Raw genomic sequence first — 23,930 nt, 5'->3', positions numbered from 1 at the left:
ACAAGGGGACCTTTCTGCCTCTCCAGGTTAGAGTGTCGTTTATCTAATGAGAAATAGATGCTTCAGTGTGATCGGGCTAGTTCCCATTAGACAAGGGGACCTTTCTGCCTCTCCAGGTCGGAGGGCCATTTCTCTCATGGGAAATAGATCCTTCAGTGTGAGTAGGCTAGTTCACATTGAGGACCCTCTCTGCCTCTCCAGGTCGGAGGGCCATTTCTGTAATGGGAAATAAATGCTTCAGTGTGAGTAGGCTAGCTCCCATTAGACGAGGGGACCTTTCTGCCTCACCAGGTCGGACGGCCATTTCTCTAATGGGAAATAGATGCTTCAGTGTGAGTAGGCTAGTTCCCATTAGATGAGGGGGCCTTTCTGCCTCTCCAAGTCGGAGGGCCGGTTCTCCAATGGGAAATGGGAAATAGATGCTTCAGTGTGAGTAGGCTAGTTCCCATTAGACGAGAGGACCTTTCTGCCTCCCCAGGTCGGAGGGCCTTTTCTCTAATGGGAAATAGCTGCTTCAGTGTCAGTAGGCTAGTTCGCATTAGACGACAGTACCTTTCTGCCTCTCCAAGTCGGAGGGCATTTTCTCTAATGGGAAATAGCTGCTTCAGTGTGAGTAGGCTAGTTCCCATTAAACGAGGCAACCTTTCTGCCTCTCCAGGTTGGAGTGTCGTTCCTGTAATGGGTAATAGATGCTTCAGTGTGTGTAGGCTAGTTCCCATTAGACGAGGGCATATTTCTGCCCCTCTAGGTCAGAGGGCTGTTTATCTAATGGGAATTAGCTGCTTCAGTGTGAGCGGGCTATTTCCCATTAGACAAGAGGACCTTTCTGCCGCTCCAGGTCAGAGGGGCGTTTCTCTAAAGGGAAATAAATACTTCAGTGTGAATAGGCTAGTTCCCATTAGACGAGGGGACCTTTCTTCCTCGCCAGGTCGGAGGGCAGGTTCTCCAATGGGAAATAGCTGCTTCAGTTTGAGTAGGCTACTTCCCATTAGACGAGAGGACCTTTCTGCCTCACCAGGTCGGAGGGCCTTTTCTCTAATGGGAAATAGCTGCTTCAGTGTGAGTAGACTAGTTCCCATTAGACGAGAGGACCTTTGAGCCTCTCCAGGTCGGAGGGCCTTTTCTCTAATGGGAAACATCTGCATCAGTGCGAGTAGGCTAGATCCCATTAGACAAGGGGACCTTTCTGCCTCTCCAGGTCGGAGGGCCGTTTCTCTCATGAGAAATAGATGCTTCAGTGTGAGTAGGCTAGTTTCCATTAGACAAGAGGACCCTCTCTGCCTCTCCAGGTCGGAGGGCCGTTTCTCTAATGGGAAATAGCTGCTTCAGTTTGAGTAGGCTAGTTCCCATTATATGAGAGGACCTTTCTGCCTCCCCAGGTTGGAGGGCCTTTTCTCTAATGGGAAATAGCTGCTTCAGTGGGAGTAGGCTAGTTCCCATTAGACGAGAGGACCTTTCTGCCTCTCCAGGTCGGAGGGCCTTTTCTCTAATGGGAAACATCTGCAGCAGTGTGAGTAGGCTAGATCCCATTAGACAAGGGGACCTTTCTGCCTCTCAAGGTCAGAGGGCTGTTTCTCTAATGGGAAATAGATGGTTCAATGTGAGTAGGCTAGTTCCCATTAGACGAGAGGACCTTTCTGCCTCTCCAGGTTGGAGTGTCGTTTATCTAATGGGAAATAGCTGCTTCAGTGTGAGCGGGCTAGTTCCATTTAGACAAGGGGACCTTTCTGCCTCCCCAGGTCTGAGGGCCATTTCTCTCATGGGAAATAGATGCTTCAGTGTGAGTAGGCTAGTTCCCATTGAGGACCCTCTCTGCCTCTCCAGGTCGGAGGGCCATTTCTGTAATGGGAAATAAATGCTTCAGTGCGAGTAGGATAATTCCCATTAGACAAGAGGACCTTTCTGACTCTCCAGGTCAGGGGGCATTTTCTCTATTGGGAGATAGCTGCTTCAGTGTGAGTAGGCTAGTTCCCATTAGACGAGAGGACCTTTCTGCCTCTCCAGGTCGGAGGGGCGTTTTTCTAATGGGAAATAGCTGCTTCAGTGTGAGTAGGCTAGATCCCATTAGACAAGGGGGCCTTTCTGCCTCTCCAGGTCGGATGGCCATTTGTCTAATGGGAAATAGCTGCTTCAGTGTGAGTAGGCTAGTTCCCATTAGACGAGAGGACCTTTCTGCCTCTCTAGGTCAGAGGGCCTTTTCTCTAATGGGAAATAGCTGCTTCAGTGTGAGTAGGCTAGTTTGCATTAGACAAGAGGACCCTCTCTGCCTATCCAGGTCGGAGGGCCATTTCTCTAATGGGAAACAGCTGCATCAGTGTGAGTAGGCTAGATCCCATTAGACAAGGGGACCTTTCTGCCTCTCCAGGTCGGAGGGCCGTTTCTCTAATGGGAAATAGCTGCTTCAGTTTGAGTAGGCTAGTTCCCATTATATGAGAGGACCTTTCTGCCTCCCCAGGTTGGAGGGCCTTTTCTCTAATGGGAAATAGCTGCTTCAGTGGGAGTAGGCTAGTTCCCATTAGACGAGAGGACCTTTCTGCCTCTCCAGGTCGGAGGGCCTTTTCTCTAATGGGAAACATCTGCAGCAGTGTGAGTAGGCTAGATCCCATTAGACAAGGGGACCTTTCTGCCTCTCAAGGTCAGAGGGCTGTTTCTCTAATGGGAAATAGATGGTTCAATGTGAGTAGGCTAGTTCCCATTAGACGAGAGGACTTTTCTGCCTCTCCAGGTTGGAGTGTCGTTTATCTAATGGGAAATAGCTGCTTCAGTGTGAGCGGGCTAGTTCCATTTAGACAAGGGGACCTTTCTGCCTCCCCAGGTCTGAGGGCCATTTCTCTCATGGGAAATAGATGCTTCAGTGTGAGTAGGCTAGTTCCCATTAAGGACCCTCTCTGCCTCTCCAGGTCGGAGGGCCATTTCTGTAATGGGAAATAAATGCTTCAGTGCGAGTAGGATAATTCCCATTAGACAAGAGGACCTTTCTGACTCTCCAGGTCAGGGTGCATTTTCTCTATTGGGAGATAGCTGCTTCAGTGTGAGTAGGCTAGATCCCATTAGACAAGGGGGCCTTTCTGCCTCTCCAGGTCGGATGGCCGTTTGTCTAATGGGAAATAGCTGCTTCAGTGTGAGTAGGCTAGTTCCCATTAGACGAGAGGACCTTTCTGCCTCTCTAGGTCAGAGGGCCTTTTCTCTAATGGGAAATAGCTGCTTCAGTGTGAGTAGGCTAGTTTGCATTAGACAAGAGGACCCATCTGCCTCTCTAGGTCAGAGGGCCATTTCTCTAATGGGAAACAGCTGCATCAGTGTGAGTAGGCTAGATCCCATTAGACAAGGGGACCTTTCTGCCTCTCCAGGTCGGAGGGCTGTTTCTCTAATGGGAAATAGATGCTTCGGTGTGAGTAGGCTAGTTCCCATTAGACAAGGGGACCTTTCTGCCTCTCCAGGTTGGAGTGTCTTTCCTCTAATGGGAAATGGATGCTTCAGTGTGAGTAGGCTAGTTCCCATTAGACAAGAGGACCCTCTCTGCTTCTCCAGGTCTGAGGGCCATTTCTGTAATGGGAAATAAATGCTTCAGTGTGAGTAGCCTAGTTCCCATTAGACGAGATGACCTTTCTGCCTCTCCAGGTCGGAGGGCAGTTTCTCTAATGGGAAATAGCTGCTTCCGTGTGAGTAGGCTAGTTCCCATTAGATGAGAGGACCTTTCTGCCTCTCCAGGTCGGAGGGCCTTTTCTCTAATGGGAAAAAGATGCTTCAGTGTGAGTAGGCTAGTTCCCATTAGACAAGGGGACCTTTCTGCCTCTCCAGGTCAGAGGGCTGTTTCTCTCATGGGAAATAGATTCTTCAGTGTGAGTAGGCTAGTTCCCATTAGACAAGAGGACCCTCTCTGCCTATCCAGGTCGGAGGGCCATTTCTGTAATGGGAAATAAATGCTTCAGTGTGAGTAGGCTAGCTCCCATTAGACAAGGGGACCTTTCTGCCTCTCTATGTCAGAGGGCCGTTCATCTAATGGGAAATAGCTGCTTCAGTGTGAGCAGGCTAGTTCCCATTAGACGAGGGGACCTTTCTGCCTCTCCAAGTCGGAGAGCCGTTTCTCTAATGGGAAAGAGATGCTTCAGTGTGAGTGGGCTAGTTCCCATTAGAGAGGACCTTACTGCCTCTCCGGGTCACAGGGCAGTTTCTCTAATGGGAAATAGCTGCTTCAGTGTGAGTAGGCTAGTTCCCATTAGACAAGGGGACCTTTCTGCCTCTCCATGTCGGAAAGCCATTTCTAAAATGGGAAATAAATGCTTCATTGTGAGTAGGCTAGGTGGGAGGGCAGTTTCTGTAATGGGAAATAAATGCTTTAGTGCGAGTAGGCTAGTTCCCATTAGACGAGAGGACCTTTCTGCCTCTCCAGGTCGGAGGGCAGTTTTTCTAATGGGAAATAGCTGCTTCAGTGTGAGTATGCTAGTTCCCATTAGATGAGAGGACCTTTCTGCCTCTCCAGGTCAGAGGGTCTTTTCTCTAATGCGAAATAGCTACATCAGTGTGAGCAGACTAGCTCCCATTAGACAAGGGGACCTTTCTGCCTCTCCAGGTCGGAGGGCCGTTTCGGGAAACAGCTGCTTCAGTCTGAGTAGGCTAGTTCCCATTAGACGAGAGGACCTTTCTGCCGCTCCAGATTGGAGGGCTGCTTCTCTAATGGGAAATAGATGCTTCATTGTGAGTAGGCTAGTTCCCATTCGACAAGGAGACCTCTTGCTCGCCTGTTGATCATCAACTTGTCCCGAATGTACTCTTTCTGGTAATGTTCAAAACAACACTTTATAGCCAACCCTCACAGCTCTGTAACAAACTCCTCAATGGTCTCACAATATTTCTGTTGTCTGATAAATTGATAACAAGCCAAAATGTTATTCCCCTTCACCTTGTAATGCTTTTCCATCTTGGCTACGCATATATCAAACTGAGTCGGTTGCCCATCTCGATGCATTCAGGTAGTTTTAATAAATTGTTGTGCAGCCCGACGTCGACAAAGAAACAGTGCCTCTTTCTTTTTACTCAAATAATTAGGACCATTTACTGCCAACATATACTTCTGGAATTTTTCTTTCCATTTAATAACCTAGGAATAACCCAGTGCCTGGTATATTTGCCATAATCTTTGAATTCTTTTCTGTTGCTTCCCTATTTTGTGCCCTTGGTATTTGTCACCTTGTTCACAGGGACAAATGTCTGTAATCTCCATTTTAAGGTCCAATGAAAAACAAACTCTCAGAGTAACAGCCAATTGTGCTACAGCATGCTCCCTTCTTTATGTGTGCAAGTGTTTCTTTTGGTCGCTACACTGCATGTGGGACGGGCGCAGTACAGAGCGCAAGTGACCACAGTGAAGGCCTTCAACTTGTTACAAAGCTAAGCAACAGTCAAGTCAACTCCTTATGTCTCAAATTGCCAGGTAACAACTGGCAGCACCGAACGATGCATTCTTGGATCACGGGTTCTGTTGTGTGCATGCACAGCTATGTTGCTAGGGGGCTTCCTGTGTCCTCATAGGCTCACGCACAGCCCAGAAACTCCCCAATACAGGCCTGAAGAGTCCAAAGCAGCCACCATTCCACTTTGCAACTAACCCTGTACCTGTTCTGCCAGGGCAACCACAATCAATGGCAAGTGCAGGCTCTTTGTCATTGTTGCAACTCATCACCTGTTAAGGAAGTGAACCAGGACACAGCCATTATGTGTGACTTCTTTTCTTTTGAATTCATCTTTTTTTTTTAAACATCTTTTTATTAGTATGTCAACAAATATATTTCATCACAATACAATACAGGGGTGTTTAGGAAAACCATAAATGACCAGTTCAGCACAATTTAGTAATTACATATCAATAAATAAACATTGCAATCAAATTCACCCTCCTAGACATATTAAGTACCTTTCAATTTATGCAAGCAGTAAAGAAAAAAATAACAAAAGATAAAGTCACCTTTTATTTTAGAACACAGACACAAATACAGAACATCACACAGACAAACACCAAACCACCAGTAAAGAAGACAAAGAAGAAGGAGAAGAAGAAATAGAAAGAGAAGAGAGAAAGAGAGAGAGCGAAAAAAGAAAACAAAAATGGTATCCCACTCCTCATTATTATTTCTGCCCCTAGGAAGGGGTACATGAGATTCCCCCCATCCCAAATGGATGTGGGCGAGGGACACCAGAGAACTTTGCAAAGCATGGGGCAGTATGTTTTGCCCACATGTTTTTGGTTGGGGGCACACTAAACCAGCACTGGTGTTTGTATTGTAAAGGGGGATGGCCCTCTCCCCACCACCCCATATGGATGGGAGGCATCTCATGTAGCCCTGCCTCTGGGCAGATCCCTAGCGCAAGGAAGGAGCAGATGTGCATTTACTGGGTGTGGGGCCCACTATACCACCAGGGATGTTTTATTTTTTTATAAAAGGGGGTTGGGGGTGGTCCCCTGCCCCAAATGGATAGGACATGTATTTTAGACCTCTCTGCGGGCAAATTGGCAGTGTAATCTACCCCTAGGAAGGGACAAATGTGTTTTTACTGGGGGGTGAGTGTCATTAGACCACCAGGGATGGCTTGAAAGGGCGGGGGGGGGGGGGGCGGGCGGTGATCAGAGCTTGATAGCTAGGATTTGTTTTTGCTGGGCTGACCATAATAAATGTTTTTTGTTTTGTTTACAGGTTTTTTTATGCGAGGAGCTGTGACGTTATGCAAGTCGTTTTTTTTAATTCTACCATCAGGGACCATTGGCAGTGCGGTGGGTGGGACAGGGGCTGGATTGTTGGTGGTGTGGTCGGGAGTGGGCAGTCTGGGGAGGTATTTGATGGGCTGGGACACAAAAGCAATGTCAGGCCATAAATTGCCCCCAATTTCAGCAGAACACTGGTGTTTCCCTGGGAGTCGCTGTCTCCCATGTGGGTTGACTGCCCGAAAGCCCAGGCTGCACCACTGGCTGTGCTGCGTTACAGATGTCACCTCTGGGGAGGAATGGGCACCATGCGGGGGCTCCCTGGAACTGTCGCTGGACTTTGGGATGGTCGACCCACACGGGAGACAGGTTCCGGAGGCATCACCTCCGACTATCCTGGAGCTCTGGCTGGCCTGTGTTACAGCTTGCCCCTCTGGGAAGTATGTGGACCCTCCCAAGGCTCCCTGGAACAGCTGTTGGGTTTGTGGATGGTCAAACCACATGAGGGACAGCTGCCCAAGGCCAGGGACAGCACCCCTGACCATCCTGGAGCTCAGGGCTGGCCTGCATTACAGGATTTCGCTCCAGGAAGGGGTGGGGACCCTGCCGGAGCTCCCTGCAGCTGCCGCTGCACTTGGGGATGGTGGTCCTACAGGGAAGACAGATGCCAAAGGCCGGGGACATCACCTCCAGCCGTCCTGGAGTTTTGGCTGGGCTGCGTTACAGCTTTTTCCTCCGGGGAGGGGTTGGCACACTGCCGGGGCTTTTTTGTGAGGAAAAGCTGTTACACAGGCCAGCCAGAGCTCCAGGATGATCAGGGTTGATATCCCCAGCCTTAGGTGACTGTCTCCCATATCGGTTAACCGTCCCACAGCCCAGCAGTGGTTCCAGGAAGCCCCGGCAGGGTCCCACTCCCTCTGGGAAGGGACCCTGCAAGGACTCCCTGGGACAGCCGCTGCACTTGGAGATGGACGCCCCATATGGGAGACAGCTGCCAAAGGCCAGGAACATTACCCCCGACTATCCTGGAGCTCTGGCTGGCCTGCGTTAAAGCTTCTCCCTCTGGAAAAGGTTGGGGACCCTGGACCCACATGGTAGTCATCCAAGGCCGGGGACATCAGCCCGACCATCCTGGAGCTCTGGCTAGGCAGAATTACAGAATTTCCCTCGGGGAATGGATGGGACTCTGCCCAGGCTCTCTGGGAATGCTGTTGCACTTGGGGACGGTCAACACTTTCTTTTTCGCCCAGGTAGGTGCACCCACACATGAGGTACTGTTTTCATCCAGACACCTGTGGGAATGTGGGTGGGAAGGTAGGACATGTGTTGTTGGTGGCATGTTTCAGATGTTTCCAGGTGGGAAATGTCTGAAATTGTGTTTTTTCCCCTAAATTTCGGACTTTGCCAGCATTTTGGGTAATAAATTCTAGGGCGATTCGTGCAAGTCAGACCTCTGTGGATCCCCACGGGAGTCTTCTTTACAGAAATGCATGGGGTTCCCCGTTTTCCTTGGTGGCTGCAACACCCCAGTCCCAAATTTGTAGGCTGTCCACAAGAGCAAATTCCCACAAAATCTGCTCTGCCGAAACACTTGGCATTACCAGTGGTTTAGCCTTTTCCCTTTGCGCCCAGGTAGGTGCACCCCCACACCTGTGGGAATGTAGAACATTTGTTGTTTTCTCTTGGTCTTCATACATTTGCTACTGCACTTTGTCACACAACCCTTTCATTTCCCAAATGTGACCTACATTTAGCTGCTGCTTCAGGAACTGTATGCTTTTGTAACCTGCACAAGTCACCTACCCTTCAAAAGGTCTGCCGGTGCCCTTTCACAAATGGTACGCCATTCCTCATCACATTTGTTTTTCTTATTTACACATGTGAAGTACGTCTGTTTAGGCCGGTCAGCATAAGAATCCGGTGTACCATAGTTCAATTTTTGGCTTTTGTTATTTCTTCTTTTGTGAAACACTACAAAAAATGTGTGTTTTCCTAACTGGAAGAGTCGGGAGAATGTAGCGGGGCATTGCTTTTTTCAATATTCACAGAAGCCATTACCTTACAGGTCCAACCATGTCCAGCACATACCTTTTTTTAATCTGTCATTTTTCCCCAAACTATGGGAATTTTCCCTACATAGTTGTTGTCTCACCTGCGCAAATCACCCTTTCCTAAACTTGGAATTTTGACTACTTTTCAGAAATGTATGCCTTTCTGTCTTCCCATTCAGCTTTCCTACCTTCCTCTTCCATTCCGTCTACGCATGTCCTATTGTTAAAAAAGGGTAAAATCGCCTACCTGACAAAACTGATGGTAACCTTATAAAAATAAGGGTTTTTTTTGTTTCCACTGAACCTGTTCTTGAAAGCCTGGAAAATGGCGACTTCAGCACAGCAAACAATTTGTTCCTATCTCTTACAAGGGAAAAACCACAGGCTTCTTGGTGCATCATTTTATTGGCATTTTCTGAAAAAACACAAAATGTGCTCTTTTTGTTAATTTTCTCTCACCAGCATAAAGCCAACTAGGATTCCTTGGTGGCATTATAACAACTTACATTTGTGAAGAAAGGGGGCAAATCTGTAAGAGATATCACATGTAACAAAAAAGTTACAAGGGATTGAATGGCAACATACCGAAACCACCAAAAAAGGGCTTGGCACTGGGGGATGCATTGGCAGTTAAGGGGTTAAAAAAAGAATAACACACATTAGCTTAAAGAAATAGACAAATAGGTAGTGGATGTGTTTTTATTATGGCAAGTGCTTACACTGTAAAGCAACAAAAATAGTACATATACATGTGTAGACTGGATGCATACTATACATTACACAGTATATTTGGCAATTGCCTTTTTAAAAACAAACATCAAATTGGTGGTGCCAAGGAATGAACCTGCTTTACCTGGGGGGATTGGAAGCAAAAGAAGCCGAATAGTGAAACATTTGCGAAAAAACTGTTCTCATAACAGCACATGAAAAGCTGCAAGAATTTGATAACAGAAAAAGCTAACTTTATGATGGCAAATGTTCGCAATCTTTTGTCACAATATTTCCTGTAAGGGATCAACAGTAATCACAACGTCACACCTTCAGCATGGGCACACTGATACACAGTGCCAGAGGTTTGTGACACAATTATCGATCTATAAATTAATTGCTTTGCATAATGGTGCTGTAGTGTGAACAAGTACAGGTAAACTATACACAACTAAAGATCTCAGAGAGAACATTTCCAAGTTAAAAAAGTCACTCGAAATATGGATTTCTAAGACAGCGAGTTAAAATAACATGAAAAGCAACTTACACTGCCTAAAATAAAAAATGTGATTAGAGTGGAAGGAACTCAGAAACACTTGACACTTTTCTGAAGCGCACCTGGCACTTTTTGAATCTGTTATACTCTTTGCACTTTAGTCGGGCATTTCCAATATTTATGATTTGCCTTGGTGAAGTAATATGGTTCTGCATTGACTTTATGACGCATTTTGCACTCAGCACTTTTATACGGATGTATAATGAATTTGTATGTACAAGGCAGTTTGGTCAGCATTTAACATTAGGCATTCGCCAAGCAGAGTGTCCAAACGGGAATGTACAGACAGAATCTAGCCTGTAGATATTCTGCACCAGTTCCATAAAAGGCATGATGTACTAGACATTAGGCATTGACCTGAATGCGCTTGGACATGGGGGGTTCTGCAGGACCAAAGGTGCCATAAGAGGTAGACAGGTTGTGCCAGAAATAGGGCGTTGCAGTGGTCCATGGAGGACATAATAAGTGAGGACACCCCAGGGGCACGTAACTGAGAAACGAGTACACAAAGAACCTTACTAAGGGGTTTCAGTTGAAGATAGCCCCTTTGACATACTGGATTTATCTGAAATTCTGCAGACAGAAAGATTAATATCTTTACCCCTAAAGATGGCCAAAAAGAGGGGGTCCAAAAGGCAGTAGTGGAAAGAGGGCCCACCACCAACACCTCAATGTTTTCCCCATTCAACTTGTGCCAGGTATTACAAATCCATGCACCCACAGCTTCGAGGCAGGGCCTAAATCTGGTCGCTGTCTCAACGGACCAGAATCTGTGTCATCTGTTAAGAGCAACATTGGAAGCCGTGAGAGCAGATAAGCTTGGTAAGAAGTTGCATGGACATGTTAAATAAAACCTACAAGATGGAGGAACCCTGAGGGACTCCACATGTCAAGGCAGTGGGCACAGAGTGAAAAAGGGGAGGGAAATTGACTGTTCAGTCAGAGAGAAACGAAGAAAACCAGGAAAGAACGTTACCAAAAAGGCCCGGCCAGACAAGCAAGACGGCATGGTCAATGGTATCAAAGGCGGCAGATAAGTCAAGTAACAATAAAGCACCAACGCTGCCTGAGTCGTGCAGCCGAACCACATCATCAACGTTGAAGACCAGAACCCCCTCTGTGCCATGTCCTGGACGAAAACTGGATTGGAAAGTGAGGAACAAGAAAGATTACTCAAGAAAGGGCAGACGAAGGCTTCAAAAAGCTTCATAAGAAATTGAAGAAGCAAAATGGGATGAAAATTAGCCAGAACAAGAGGGTCTAAAGAAGGCTTTATTTAAAGTGGAACAACCACTGCGCGTTTGAGAGAAGCTGGGATCTGATTTGTGAGAAAGCATGTGTGACTAGTGGACCAATCAGTAGACACAGTCCTTCTAGATAGAGTGCCCCCAGCAGGCCAGTCTCTGCTGGGGCACTGCATGGGGAACAGCCCCGGACAGCCCAGGAGGGCGGGGAGATGAGGGGGTATTTTCGCCATGGAGCCCAGGTTGGACAGCGAGAACCAAGTGGAGCACACCGTGTCTATAGTAATCGGAGGAACGATGACAAAGCTTTCTTGTGATCTGTATACCAAGAGTGACAGAGGGGAACCTGTTGGAAAAAGCATCCAGGCTCCTTATAGACCCAACTAGAAGAAAAATGTCTAATTGATGCCCATCCAGAATTCCAGAGCAGCCCGGCCATCTGGTCCTTGCATTCATTCTATGGCCAACTACCAGATGGCAGGGCTCGCATACTGCGGGACGGTCCCGTTTTTGGAGGACACTGTCCCATGCTGGACAGATAAAAGTCCCACCTCATTTCACTTAGGTAAATGCTTTGTTTGTGGGGCTGTGGGAGCCCGTCTCCCACGTGTGTCCACCGTCCCCAAGCCTTGCTGCAGTTGCTCACCAGAGTGAAAAGCTCCAAAGGGGCCCGCTCTAGAGCTACAGGGTGGCTGAGGGGCCCAGCCTTGGGCACCTGTCTCCCACGTGGGTTGTCTGTCCCAGAGCCCAGCCGTGTTCCTGGGGTGCCCCGGCGGGGTCCCGGTCCAGAGAGAAAAGCTCTAAGGTGGAGGGGAAAGCTCTAAGTCGGTCCAGCCAGAGCTCCTGCCCCTGACCTCGGGCACCTGCCCGACATGTGGGTCGTCCATCCCCAAGACAAGTAGTGGCCCAGGGAGCCCCAGAAGGGTCCGGTCCCTGCCTGGATGGAAAAGGTCTAAAGGGCCCCCCTGTCTAGAGCTCCAGGACGGCCAGTGTGGGGTGCTCCTGCCTGCCGCCCACCGCCCATGGGCACCTGCCAGTCACTTGCCAGTGGGGGCCAAAGGCCCTTCCCGTCCGGGCCCAAATTGAAAAGCATTGCAAGACCAGATGGCTCTCTGCGAGTAGGGTGGCCAACTTTCTGAAATCATTTTACAGGACACTTGCCCACAAAGCGGGAGAACTTTTCCCACCAGGGAGACACAGGGACCCTCCAGGAAGGCACAAGGACCACGCCGGAGCTCCCGGCGACCGTGCTGGGCTTGCAGACTTGGTCACACATGGGTGACACTTGCCACAGAGACTAACCCATGAATGCCATGGAACTCAGGGCCGGCCACTCTTAGCGGTTCTAGTCCCACAGAGGAAAGGGGCCCGCTCGGGGTACCCCTTGACACTAGCATTGCGTTTTGGACTTGGTCACACACAAGTGACAATACCCGGAGGACAGGGAAGGCACCACGGCCGCCACCGAGCTCCAGCTGGGCCGCGTTACCAGCCTCTACCCATACAGATTTATGGTTCGACTGCCCCAGCCACTTGACCAGAAGGCCGGTCAAGGCTTCAATCAGATGGCCCGGTGGTCGTCAGGTCATGCCCACCACTACGCCACCGTCCAGGGGCTGGAGTTTAAGGTACATGCTGGGGCTCATGCTGCCACGCCTCTTCCCCGCCTGCCTCTCAAGAGCTGGGTCGAGCCACTCTGCCTGCCGCCAGCTGGGCCAATGCCATCTTGTCTGCCAGGCTGACCGGGAAGGGAGGAGAGCGCCCACCACCCAGCCCGTACACCCCATGGGTATGCACCCAGGGTGGGTGGCAATTTCCTCTGTGCCCTGCGGCAGGAAACCCTTGCAGCACCACCGTGGTACCTTTTGACAAAGGCTTGGCTCAGGGGAAGACTTCCAATAGGTTGCAGCGAGGTAGCTCTGCTACTTAGGAAACCCTGACCCAGAATCAGGTCATCTACGAATGATTTAGCACCATGTTCCCCATGAACATGCAGCGCACTACAGGCGAAAGAGGTGGCCCACTTCCGTTCACACTCGAGTCACGAGGCGAGCGGTACTACGCACTGGCCCAGAGTTTGGCTATCTTAGGCCATCCTAGACCAACCGAGGCTCCACAGTGCTGCAGTACCGATACAGTTAGGGGGGATTCTGACTTCGAGGTGTTCAGTCATAATCCCACAGATGGTAGCTTGGCCCCACTGGCTCCTCATCCAAGCACATACACCAATTGTCTGAACCTGTGGTTCCTCTCATACTGAGCAGGATTACTAATGCAACAACACATCATCAGTAGGGTAAAACTAACCTGTCTCATGACTGTCTAAACCCAGCTCATGTTCCCTATTAGTGGGAGAACAATCCAACGCTTGGTGAATTCTGCTTCACAATGATAGAGTGGACATCGAGTGGACATCGAAGGATCAAAAAACGATGTCGCTATTGGAAGCCACAAGCCAGTTATTCCTTTGGTAACTTTTCTGACACCTCCTACTTGAAACCCAAAAAGGCAGAATTCATACTGAATTCTGTATGAATACTGTATTTTCAATATCTGTATTGATACTGAAAATTGAGATCAAGCAAGCTTTTTCTGCCCTTCTGCTCCGTGGGAGATTTCTGTCCTCCCGGAGCTCGCCTTAGGACATCTGCGTTATGGTTTGACATGGGTACCGCCCCAGTCAAACTCCCAGCCTGCTACTATCCTCGGAGCAGGTCGTGCCTGGCAGGCGCTGGGCCCTTGGAGCCAGTGGGAAGCTTATTCATCCATTCTTGTGTGTCATTAATCAGATGACGAGGCATTTGGCTACCTTAAGAGCGTCATAGTTAGTCTCGCCGTTTACCCGCGCTTCATTACATTTCTTCACTTTGACTTTCAGAGCACTGGGCAGAAATCGTGTCAAACCCCACCGTGGGCCTTACGCAGTGCTTTGTTTTGATTTAACAGTCGGATTACCCTGGTCTGCACCAGTTCTAAGTCAGCTGCTAGGCGTCGGCCGAGGCAGACTGCTGGCCCCGAACCCAGGGAGGGGAACGGAGAGAGGTGACCACCACAGGAAGGGCCTGGCTCACATCCAGAGTCGGTGCTGCCACCGGGGAGGAAATGCCTCGTCCAGCAGCAGCGCACGGCCAGCCCCGCGTCGCACCCCAGCCAGACGGACCAAGCCCTTCCCGAAGTTACATATCCCACTTGCCAACTTCCCTTACCTACATTGTTCCAACATGCCAGAGGCTGTTCACCTTGGAGAACTGCTGCGGATATGGGTACGGTCTGTTGCGAGATTTACACCATCTCTCCCGGATTTTCAAGGACCAGCGAGAGCTCACCGGACGCTGTAAGAACTGCAACGCTTTCCAAGGCTGGGCCACTCTCTCCAGGCAAACCCATTCCAGGGTGCCAAGCCCTTCACAAAGACAACAGAACTCTCCCTGGGGATTCTGCCAGCTTCTCTGGGATCGTTTGCGTTATCGCACTGGATGCTGCGAGGGCGGCTGTCTCCACCACTCCGGGTTCAGGGATCTGAACCCGACTCCCTTTCGATCGGCTGACGACAACGGAGGCCGTCGCCCGTCCCTTCCGAACAGCCCTCAACCATTTCTTAGGACCAACTGACCCATGTTCAACTGCTGTTCATATGGAACCCTTCTCCACTTTGGCCTTCAAAGTTCTCGTTTGAATATTTGCTACTACCACCAAGATCTGCACCTGTAGCGGCTCCACCCGGGCACTCGCCCCTGGCTTCCGTGCTCACCGCAGCAGCCCTCCTACTTGTTGCGGCTTAGTCCCCGCAGTTCTCAGCGCCGGCCGGGTATGGGCAGACGCTCCAGCGCCATCCATTTTCAGGGCTAGGTGATTCGGCAGGTGAGTGGTTACACAGTCCTTAGCGGAATCCGACTTCCATGGCCACTGATAGATGAATAGATGGAGAGGGAACATCGAAGATAAGGAAGCAATACAGCTGGAGAAGTCCATGAAGAATCTGGGCTTCCCGGTGGTAAATAAAGAACCAACCACCCCCCGGAGGAATCAGTTAGATTGGATTTTTACCAATAACTTGAAGTGCCATAACGTTGTTACCGAACCATGTATATGGTCGGATCATCATTTGGTCACTCTGGAAATAGAACTAAACACACCTTCCGCACGAATCAAAAATACCCACATTAAAGTTTGGAGCAGAAATTTTAAAAATATAGGCCCTGAAATATTAAAACCACGCCTACAGAAGGTTGCTGAGTCCTTTCTGGAAAAGGAGGACTGTGAGAGCATGCTTAAGAAGTATAATACCCATATGCAAGCTCTGGTAGAGGAATATGCCCCTCTGAAACAGAAATTGGTGAGGGAAAACAACAACCACCGTACATGGTACAGCAGAGAGCTTAATAATCTTAAACAGGAGAAACGAAATAAAGAAAGGATATGGAGGCAAAATCCCAACCAAACTAATAAAGAAAATTGGAAAAGGGCTGATCACTGTTATAGGAAGGGGATTAAGGAGGCAAAATAAAGCTATTACAATAAAGAAATTGAAGCAGCATCCAACACCAATAGTAACATTTTTGACATACTTAAGGAGATGGAAAAACCCAGGGTGTTAACACCACCACATACACCTACCAGAGAAGATTGTGATAAGGTGCAAGAAGCTTTTGCTAATAAGATCCAAAAGGCTAGAAACAATATTATTACAGCCAGAACCGATAGTGACAGACCTGTCACCCAAGCCGCAACTACTAATGCGGAAGCAAATGGGAGTTTTAAGTTCCTACCCATATCAGAGGACGATTTATGTAAGGTCCTAGCCAAGATGAAACCGACATCGTGTGCAGAGAATACTCTGCCTACCAAAATTATTTTGGAGCACAAAGAACTCTTCCTACCGGTTTTAACGAAGATAGTAAATGCATCTCTCAGTGAAGGGGTGGTGCCTAAGGACATCAAGGAGGTAACTATTACCCCACTAGTTAAAAAAGCAGGATTGGACCCCAAAGATCCTGGGAACCTACGGCCCATCACTAACTCAAACTTTATTTTGAAGGTGCTAGATAAACCAACTGCAAAAACATGTGGAAGACCTGAAGCTGTTGCACAATCAACAATCAGGTTTTAGGGCCGCCCATAGCACTGAATCTGCTATGCTGGACCTCCAGTCGCATATGTTGGGCCTGAGAGATAAAGGCAAAACAGGGGTTCTCATGCTTCTCGATCTTAGCGCGGCCTTTGATTTGGTGGATCACCAGCTCCTTCAGGAGGCACGGCCAACATTGTTGGTTGTTCCCCTAAGGCTTTGGCTTGGTTATCATCCTTTCTCAAAGATCGGAGTGCTAGAATACATTGGGGTGATAATTTCTCCAAGGCCGCTCCCATCCATTACGGAGTCCCGCAGCCTGTCACCTCTCTTGTTTAATTTATATCTGAGAAGCCTCTGCGAACTCCTGTAACACATCGGCGTTTTCTTTACAAATTACGCTGATGATACGCAGCTCATCTTTGAACTCACTGGTGATTACACCACTGATGGTGCTAAAATCTCAGAGGTTTATAACATAATAGACCACTGGATGCAACATCATTGGATGTGCTTAAATAATACCAAAACAGAGCTGCTGATTTTTGGCACGCGACAGGCCAGATGCAAACTAGGGAATGAATACAAGTCCTTTACCATCAAGGACGCTAACATCCCGGTGTTGCCACATGTTAAAACTCTCGGGATGATGGTAGAGGCCTCAGTGGGCGCAGAGGTACAGGTAAGATACCTGCAGAAAAACAACACCTACTATCTACGACTTATGAGAGAAATAAGACCCTTTATTAATGAAGTCAATGCTGCGACAATCGCTAGGGCCATCATCCTGTCGCGACTTGACTATGGCAACGCTCTCCTGCTAGGAGCCACAAAAAGGGAGATTCAAAAGTGCCAAGTCATACAAAACGACGCAGTTCGCATAGTTAAAAACATAAATAATAGAAAACATGTGTCAACAGGGAGAAGAGCACTACACTGGCTAAGAGTGGAGGAGAGAGTCAGGTTCAAGGCTATGACTATAATTCACAGATGCCTATATGGAGAGGCCCCTAGCTACTTTAAAAAACATTTCTCTTTCTATGCTCCTGGAAGATGTCTAAGATCAGCCGACAGGGGCATGCTGAACAGACCTGGGGCTAAGTCCGCACTTAGGCAGGGCAAATCTTTCCCGTCGAAAGCAGTAGACCTCTGGAACAAGTTGCCGATGGCATTACGGCTTGAAGCTAACTACCAGAGTTTTAGGAAATCGCTAAAAACCTCATTGTTTCAATGAGCATTAGAGCTTCGTTTCCCTAGGTTTTCTACCGGTCTTAATGAGGTGTTTCGTGTTTCTGATCTTCTTGGTTTCCCGCACCCTGATGCCTGCGGGCTACCGGCGCGTTATAAGCACGCACATAACATAACATAGTCCTGTCCTGCCGTCTATATCAACCAACACCTTTTCTGGGGTGTGATGAGTGTCGGCTTCGTGCCCCTTAATCCGGCGTTCGGTTCATCCCACAGCGTTAGTTCTGCTTACCAAGAGTGGCCCACTGGGCACTAGCATTAGATGTCTGGCTCCACGCCAGCAAGCCGGGCTTCTTACTCATTTAAAGTTTGAGAATAGGTTGAGATAATTTCGGCTCCAAGACCTCGAATCATTCGCTTTACCAGATAAAACTGGGGTTTCCGTGTGCCAGCTATTCGGAGGGAACCAGCTACTAGATGGTTTGATTAATCTTTCGCCCCTATACCCAGGTTGGATGACCGATTTGCACATCAGGACCGATACAGACCTCGACCAGAGTTTCCGTGCCCAGGCCTAGTTCACCATCTTTCGGGTCCTATCACACACGCTCATGCTCCACCTCCCTGACAGAGCGGGCGAGATGGGTCAGTGGTGTCCCCACCACGACAGGATCCCGCCCCAATCAGCACATGCCAGTCCTCACCTTCGTTGCACCACAGGGAATCGTTTGTCCGTCCGACTCACGCACATGTTAGACTCCTTGGTCTGTGTTTCAAGACAGGTCTTGAATCGACCCCATCCATCCCCGCAGACCCACACCAATGTGCCCCATCCCTCCCATCAAACCAACACCAATGTTCCTACATCCACTCCCTCCAGAACCACACCAATATGCCCCCTTCCCACCGTCCAGATGCAAACAGATGTCCCCATCCCACCCACACCAGGATGCCCTATCCCACCCTCCAGAACAGATGCCCCATACCAGTTCCAGACCAACACCAATGTGCCCCCATCCATTGCAGACCCACACCAATATGCCCTCATCCCTGCCCAGACCCATACCAATGTGCCCCCATCCCCTCCCTCCAGACCCACACTGTTGTCCCCATCCAACCCAAACCAGGTTGCCCCATCCCTCCCTGTAGACCAACACCAATGTGCCCCCATCCATTGCAGACCCCAAGATGCCACAATTCCTCCATCCGCACGGCAAGTTGCCCCATCCTGTCCTCTAGAGCCACACCTAGATGCACCATCCCTCCCCCAGACACACACCAATGTGCCCCCATCCCCTCTCTCCGGCCCCACACTGTTGTCCCCATCCAACCCAAACCAGGATACCCCATCCCTGACCCACACCAGTGTGCTCCGTGCCTCACATCAAACCCACACCAATGTGCCCCATCCCTCCCATCAAACAGACACCAATGTTTCTACATCCACCCCCTCCAGTGCCACACCAAGCTGTCCCCAACCCACCCCCCACATGCACACAAATGTCCCCATCCCACCCACATCAGGATGCCCTATCTCACCCTCCAGAACAACAGATGCCCCATACCTTTTCCAGACTGACACATATGTGCCCCCATCCATTGCAAACCCCACCAAGATGCCACCACCCCTCCCCAGACCCACACCAATGTGCCCCCATCCGCTCGCTCTGGACCCACACTGTGGTCCCCATCCAACCCAAACCAGGATGCCCCATCCTCCCCACTGACCCACACCAAAGTGCCCCATCCCTCATATGAAACCCACACCAATGTGCCCCATCAAACTGACGCCAATGTGCCTACATCCACTCCCTCCAGAGCCATGCCAAGATGTCCCCATCCCAGCCACGCCAACATATCCCCATCCCACCCTCCAGAACAGATGCCTCATACCTGTTCCAGACCAACACCAATGTGCCCACATCCATTGCAGACCCAACATCCCTCCATCCACACAGCAAGATGCCCCATCCTACCTTCCAGACCCACACCAATATGCCCCATCCCTCACCCAGACCAATGTCCCTATCCCTCTCATCAAACACACACTAATGTGCCCCCATCCCTCCCTGCAGACCAACACCAATGTGCCCCATCCCTCACATCAAACCCACACCAATGTGCCCCATCCCTCCCATCAAACCGACACCAATGTGCCTCCATCCACTCCCTCCAGAGCCACACCAGGGTGCCCTATCCCACCCTCCAGATGCAGACAGGTGTCCCCATCCCACCCACACCAGGATGCCACATCCCACCCTCCAGACCAACAGATGCCCCATACCTGTTTCAGACCGACACCAATGTTCCCCCATCCATTGCAGACCCACCAAGATGGCACCATCCCTCCCACCAGACCCACATTAATATGCCCCCAGACCCACACCAATGTGTCCCCATCCCTCCCCAGAGCAATGTGCCCATTCTTCTCATCAAACCCACACCAATGTGCCCCCATCCCCTCCCTCCAGACGCACATAGTTGTGCCCATCCAACCCAAACCAGGATGCCCCATCCCTCCCCGCAGAACCACACCAATGTGCCCGTACCTCACATCAAACCCACACCAGTGTGCCCTATCCCTCCCATCAAACTCACACCAATGTGCCCCATCCCGCCATTCAAACCGACAAAAATGTGCCTCCATCCACTCCCTTCAGAGCCACACCAAGCCGTCCCCATCCCACCCTCCCGATGCACACAGATGTCCACATCACACCCACACCAGGATGCCCCATCCCACTCTCCAGAACAGATGCCCCATACCCGTTCCAGGCTGACACCAATGTGCCCCCATCCATTGCAGACCCCACCAAGATCCCACCATCCACACAGCAGGATGCCTCATCCCACCCTCCAAGCCCGCACCTAGATGACCCATGCCACCCTCCAGATCAACAGATGCCCCATACCTGTTTCAGACCGACACCATTGTGCCACCATCCCTCCCTCCAGACTGTCAAATAACGGTCTATTCTCCCCAACCTCCTCCTCACCTTGACCTTCAGATGAACTATCCTTGGAACTTGCTGGAGTTTTCCTACGAGTCTTCCTGTGATCGGATGACTGTCCTTCCTTTGTAGCCTTCTTTTTATCGTGCAGATAGGGCCTGGCTGCCTCAGGGGCCACGTTGCAGGGAGTGAAACCTGTCTAAGGTGAACACCGAGGAGCTAGACCCCAAAGAATCAGGGAAAAAGCCCCTGGGCAATAAAAAACCCTGTATGGTCTTCAAGCCAAATCTTGTTCTTGGTTGTGTATATTGGAATCCAATCCGCAAGAAAGACTAGTGACAGATCCACAGAGCACTTTGAATGTAGGCAGGAAGTTCTGATATGAATGCCGGAAGATGGTGTAAACCGAAGAAATCTGATTCAGGAGATGTAGCCACAGTATGTCCGTTGAATTGTGATCCTCGGTTAATAGGGGAAATCCTTGAAGATTGTTCTTCCAGCTCAAAGGGATCCAAACAAGATAAGGAAGAATACAGAAGTGCAGCAAGGAATGACAGAAAGAATAGGAGTCCGCGAAGGTCGCTAGGAGAAAAGGAAACCCACTTACCGGAGAAGAATCAGGGAACCATGGCGTGAAGTAAGCCGAAGCGGTGGAAGGAGGTAAGCAGACCGACCGCGACTTGAACCGAAAGGCTAAAAAGCAAAGAGCCAGAAAGTATATGCTCCTACATTGGTGGCTCCAAGATGCGTCAGCAGGTGTCCGCAGGGGAAGCAAAGGAAGCCAGCAGTCAACAGACACCAACAAAACTGTAAATGTGGCATGGGTCTGATGTATAGCAATCACTCTACCCCAGAACGCCCTTGCCACTCTACCTTAACCTCTCCATAACATAGATTGCCATAGCTTCACAACATGCATACTTAGAGCGATTAGTGACCACCAGTCCAAATCCATTCTTGGCTGGACTGTAAATGTTGCATTGCATCAGGCACTAACATACTAGCCAATTTCAACCAGTGCTACACCTACAGAGAATGGTCAAGATCAACCTGCGTCACTTCCAGACAGAAATGAGAGTGTTGGCATGTGCCACACTTAGATGGAATTCTCAACCTTAGCTTGCATCACTTCCAGACAGAAATGTGAGCGTTGGCATGTGCCACACTTAGATGGAATTCTCAACCTTGGCTTGCGTCGCATCTTGACGGTTTTGTGAATGTTAGCATGTGCCACACTTAGATGGAATGGTGAAAGATGGCAAGATCCACACCCACACATAATTTCAAGCACAACAATGCCAACTAACCAATCCACTAACAATTTCATCCCTCTGCATACACCTCTCAAATTCTAACCAAACACAACCACAAGCCTTAAACACAGCAAACCGCACCAACTTCACTACACTGCAACAACAAACAAACCGGACATAGACTTGCACAACAGCACACAACGACTACCGACCATTAAAACACCCCAAGCCCTGCCAACAGACCCACCGGGCTGAGGCTGCCAACAGCACATCACTGCTATCTTGCACTTTTCCAGCTCATTCCCACTAACTCACCCCCTCCCTCTTTCAGAGCCGCCAGAGCGCCAGGGGACCACTCCAGTGGTGATAGTGCGCGGTACAAATATCCTTTAATATTAACGTAGTTAGACAAATAGGATAGAAGGACAGCCTGACACCGTGAAAATTAGAAAACGGGAATACAAAGAGGATAGTGAGAAAACAAGCTGGCAAGGTACCGGGGTAACGTATACTAAGGAAAGCAAATTAACTAAATTTAGGAATAAGAAGTAGAACGGAGGAAGCCCACAGACCAGATAAGTCTGGGGGGATGGATTTGAAGGGAATGCAGAACGAAGTAAACTCGGCAGAGTTGCGAGCGTTGTTAGCGTTAAAGAGACAACAGATACAATGCGCCGAGTGGAGGGCATGGCTAGATTTTATAACATAGTCACCATGTTGGATGAGGACTAGACTGTAACAATTGCTCCAGATGCACTAGAAACGCCAAGCATTCCACAATCTCCACGGGCGAATCCTGACACAGACCCAAACCAATATAGCACCATCCCTCCCTCCAGACCCACACCAATATGCCCGCATCCCTCCCCAGACTAATGTGCCCATCCATCCCATCAAACCCACAGCAATGTGCCCCCATCCCTCCCTCCAGACCCACACCAATATGCCACCATCCCTCCCTCCAGAACCACACCACTCTCCAGACCCACACCAATGTGCCCATCCCTCCCCCAGACCAATGTGCCGGTTGTTCCCTGCATACCCACACTAATGTGCCCAGTCCCTCACATCAAACTCACACCAATGTGCCCCATCCCTCCCATCAAACCGACACCAATGTGCCTACATCCACTCCCTTCAGAGCCACACCAAGATGTCCCCATCCCACCCTCCAGATGCACACAGATGTCCCCATCCCACCCACACCAGGATGCCCTATCCCACCCTCCAGAACAACCGATTCCCCTTACCTGTTCCAGACCAACACCAATGTGCCCCCATCCATTGCAGACCGCAACAAGATCCCACCATCCACACAAGAGGCCGCCATTCCGCCCTTCAGACCCACACCAAGATGCCCCATACCACTCTCAGATGACCCATGCCATCCTCCAGACCAACAGATGCCCCATACCTGTTTCAGACTGACACCAATGTGCCCCATCCATTGCAGACCACACCAAGATGCCACCATCCCTCCCTCCAGACCCCACCAATATGCCCCCATCCCCCTCCAATGTGCCCCCATACACCCAGACTCACACCAATGTGCCCCACCCCCTCCCTCCAGAGCCACACCAAGATGCCCCATCCCACACCTAGATGACCCATGCCACCCTCTAGACCCACTGTGCCCCATCTCTCCCTCCAGACCCACACCCATGTGCCCCCATCCCTCCCCCCAAACCCACACTAATGTACTGCAACCCTCCCTCCAGACCGTACCACTGTGTCTCTATCCCTCCTCAGACCCACACTACTATATCCCTATCCCTCCCTCCAGACGCACATCGATGTGCCCCATCCCACCCGACCCACACCAGCGTGCCCCTATCCAACCATTCCGACCCCACCAAGATGCCCCATCCCCCCCTCTAGACCAATACCATAATGCCACATCCTTCCTCCACATAGCAAGATGCCCCTTGGCCCTTGCAACAGATGCCCATGTGCCGCTCCTGAATCACATGCAGATAGCCCCAGCCAACCCCCTCCAAAACCACCCATCCTAAACACACCCTCATGAAACATTAAATTACTCTATTAGCCCCCTTTGATCAGTACACCACCATCCACTGCCTCCCCGCTCCTTTTCTTAGCTCTCCATACCTTTCACGTTGAATACATGATTGCTCCCCTGTCTAAATGTGGTATCTTGCAGGAACGTTCACGGTATCCCGAAGAAAATAATTTTCCGCTCTCCTGTCTAAA

Source organism: Ambystoma mexicanum, chromosome 3p, assembly GCF_040938575.1.
Source record: "Ambystoma mexicanum isolate Mex_15411 chromosome 3p, UKY_AmexF1_1, whole genome shotgun sequence".
NCBI classification, from domain to species: domain Eukaryota; kingdom Metazoa; phylum Chordata; class Amphibia; order Caudata; family Ambystomatidae; genus Ambystoma; species Ambystoma mexicanum.
Note: the sequence above shows the minus strand (reverse complement) of the source record.